The sequence below is a fragment of the Opisthorchis viverrini genome, assembly GCF_000715545.1.
Source record: "Opisthorchis viverrini unplaced genomic scaffold opera_v5_651, whole genome shotgun sequence".
Lineage (NCBI taxonomy): Eukaryota > Metazoa > Platyhelminthes > Trematoda > Opisthorchiida > Opisthorchiidae > Opisthorchis > Opisthorchis viverrini.
In genome coordinates, this window is record NW_008752297.1 from 27,613 (window position 1) to 31,465 (window position 3,853).

Genomic DNA, 3,853 nt, shown 5'->3' on the forward strand with positions numbered 1-3,853 from the left:
TGAAAATTCCTGATTCACGGCTTATATTTGAATCATAGACAACAAGTTCAAAAAATTGTATTATACAACATCTGAGAAAAACTTTATGGCTGTCACAATCATTCGCTTGCCTACCTTGCATACGTTATTTTCATCGGGGTATAATTTTTTATCCGTTTTAACTTCTTGAACTGGATAAGTTGTTAGGGGTACACAAACAACGTCACCTTCCACACGATATAAATATTCTCTTCCAATAGCCTTTGCAAAAGCTCTTCGAATCTAATTCTGTCCAAGGAACTTGATCAGGTATTTGCCTACTTATAGTACGATCCCAGTTAAGGTGTTCAGGCCTGTCTCCCAAATATCTGGAACCTTTCTGATGCTCAACGTTAGTTCACGAGTGTAATAAGGCAGACTTGCTAATACACCCAGTCCGCTCGTCCATGTTCTTATACTTGCCTAGACTTCTCTCTCTTCTGAACCATCACTTATACAGAAAGACCAGTTTTTCTACGAACGCCACGGTATTGTTAACAGTTTATACGTTTTTGTCCCTTCAATCATAGTCAGCAGATGTGACTCTGCAAAACTTCCCTGCAGGGGGCAACGCCCTCCCGCCTCTCGAGTCAGCCCCAGAATGGGACAAACCTTTAGTCTGCTCTGCACTTCAGAAAGTTCTGATGCGAACCCTGCCGTATGGGCGCAAACCGACTGCTGGGTATCATGGAAGTGGTTTACTAGGTAGTTTGTGGAATTGGTTTACTAATCAAGGTAGTTTGCGGGCAAGCGTTTCAACACTGTCTCTGCTGTACACAACGACGAGAGTCATATTGGAATGAATCCACCTCATTGTCTGGCAGAATTGACAATTCTACGCAGCCTTTTATCCTGGGAGTTCAATGCCCCATGCAGAGCTAAGGTTTGCTTCGTGCCTTCCAGCAATTAGTGTTCTTCCGTGGGATCTCCTTGCACTGATATGCTTGTTTGTATCAATTATTTGGGATACATGTCGCCTGCTGGTACTTTTCGTAACGAAAAGCTACTGAGTTTGTCTCCGGTTAATCTGGTAATTGTTACTTTATTTCATGAGTTATATTTAGCATTTGGTCACATTTGATACTCTGGTTACCTTTTGAAATATGCCTGTGACATGATCGGCACGATCACCTACGATAATATGTATTTTTTTATCATTATATTTTTATGCACGTAAGATTTGCTGCATCTGCAAGGGCTATTAATTTACAGACAAAACGATTCAAGTTACGGTATGGTTCTGAGAGTTTTAGATTAGCAATCCAAAGCTTTTATTTTTTATGCACGTAAGATTTGCTGCGTCTGCAAGGGCTGTTAATTCACAGACAAAACGATTCAAGTTACGGTATGATTCTGAGAGTTTTAGATTAGCAATCTAAATGTCTGCATTATTCAATCCAGAATATTTAGTTGTACATTTAAAGTTTTTCGAGATCATCGGTACAGATCAAAGTTAGAAAAATGCATTGAATTTTCTTTTCTTGAATGTTGGATGCCCGTGAAACTTTCGACAAGTGCGGTAATCTTCGGCTAAGATAGTTGACTTCGTATTGAGACATCATTCAGTAAGCAATTTTTCCAGTCACCAGTTGAAAATTCCGTAATTATTTTGGCCACGCGGATAGCGATCTAGGGGTAAAGTACACATACTTAGTAGTAAAATATTTAGCACCGATTGGGAAGCCATCGTTTCAGTAAGGCTTGTTAAAAAGGTGGTAGTTTTTAGTTCGGCAAACTTTTGCTTTTGATGCACTTGTGTGTGTCGCCTGATACGTTTTTGAATGAAACTTTTGTGTCACAAGCGAAACGTTGCCTCATTAAAAAGGACCGACTTTTACCAAGCCATGTTGCGGGTAATAATGGCGGTTCGTAAAAATTATTCGCCGATCCCGGTGCTCAGTCGCACGATTAACCTGCGCGCTTAACAAAAAAAGACAGCCAGTTTACAAAAGGTCATAATTCAAAGCGTAAGTGGAGCAATACACTGCAAGGAGATTGTAAAATCGCACAAAATACAAAGTCGTGCACCGCTTTGATCCTCTTCTTGGAAGGCAACGAGTTATCCAACCGAATGACTTTTTGCAGTCAAACTGGAAGAAAGGTTTGAGAAATGTCTTATAAGAAAGGCTTTGAAGATCCCTCGTACAGAAACATTGAAATACATATGTGGATGACACCACTGATACACCGATATCGTGGTTCCATTACTCTAGAAGACACTCATACTTGACTTATTACAGGATTTATTTTACGAGACTAAAATGCTTCAGCTAGGTAAAAACCGGAGGGGAAAAATGATGCGGGCAGCCGACTTAATTCGCAACACGTTCGCAACACTCTTCGATGACGCTGTTTTAACACTGAACATGAATTCGTAGGTGAACTTACGGGAAGGTAATCCCGAAGCTTAGTTTCCAATGCTTCGAAGTTTGTTCGGTGGGTTAGTAATCTCGTTCGTTTTACGACTCGGTTAGAACGCTTACTGCCATAACATTGAAGACTCCGAGGTTTAAGGTTGCTATCTTAATTTACCAAGAATAATGCCGATGTGAGGCACGAATTTGTTTCCTTGTGCACTGATTGCCCAACCACCGTTGCAAATATTCAGAACACTATCCATGATTCATCAGCTGAGAACCAAAATAAAATTGGGCAGTCTATCTATCAAGCAGCGTGTTATGAATGGCTTTAACAAAGCTGAGCAGGTTTATTGGGCAAGTAGATCAACGAAGGCCAGGTAAAGGCCCTTTAATTAATCGGTAAGACGCATACTTTGGGTAGTTTTGTCACAGTGGCCCATGTTCAGCCGGTAGATGCACTTTTTTCCAAATGCTTTGTGGGTAAAATAAAAATATTTACGAAAAAGCCTTTTATTTTGCTGTTTATATGCGTAAAACCAAAAACTACCGTAATTTGTCTTAATGTTCTCGATAATCTTCCTTGTTAATTAATGGCTCGCATTCTCTTCTAAATTTTCAACCCTTGTCAATTCAGATGTGTTTTTTGAGAAATTTGCGGCTGTCCAGTTGTCACGTTTCACGGTATTCGAGAAGCCGTTTAAAAAAAAAAGTATGATTAGGTTGAGCGCATTTCACAATACCAAGCAGTATCTGGCCAGTACTTTTTTGCTTATAGAGACATGACACTTATTATTATGTTGAACAAAAACATAAGGTTTCTACTTAATCGACAGCCAACCGAAGGGAATTTAAGAACCTGCGGGGATCTGCCCCAGTGTGTTCCGCCGTCGGGTGAAGTGCGTTAATTTTTAGCCAATCAAGACATACAACTGCCGATGAAAGTGTCACGTTTCTATTTTGAGAACGCCACGGTTGGTTTGGTTGGTAGGTGTCAGGACGAGCAAACTGTCGCAAACTGTCTGGCAACGTACCGGTGTCCGTTATGCCATACCTCGGCTGCGGTGTTCCACAAAATTCGATTTGTGGACATAAGTCATCGTCATCTGCGAGTCTTAATTACTTCAACTAGCACATGTAATCTGAGTGGGTAAGTGATAATGTTCACCTGGGACAGTAATCCTCGGTCACAGAGAAAACAAGGGTTCGCATCAGTCTAGGGCATCCAGAACAAACTAGATATATTTTTCAATCAGTCGGAAAAGGTTTGGAACCGATTGAGAAGTCACCGTTTCAGAAGAGCTTGATAAACAATTGGTGGTTTTTATTTGCGCAACGTTTCACTTTTCACACAAAAGCTTCCTCAGGCCAAGGGAGCAAGTCACCGATTTGGACAAATTATAAGGCAGACGGGGAAATAATCAGTAAGCTAGTCCTGTTACAGATTGCCACACTAGATCAGTGGTGAGTGTAAATTA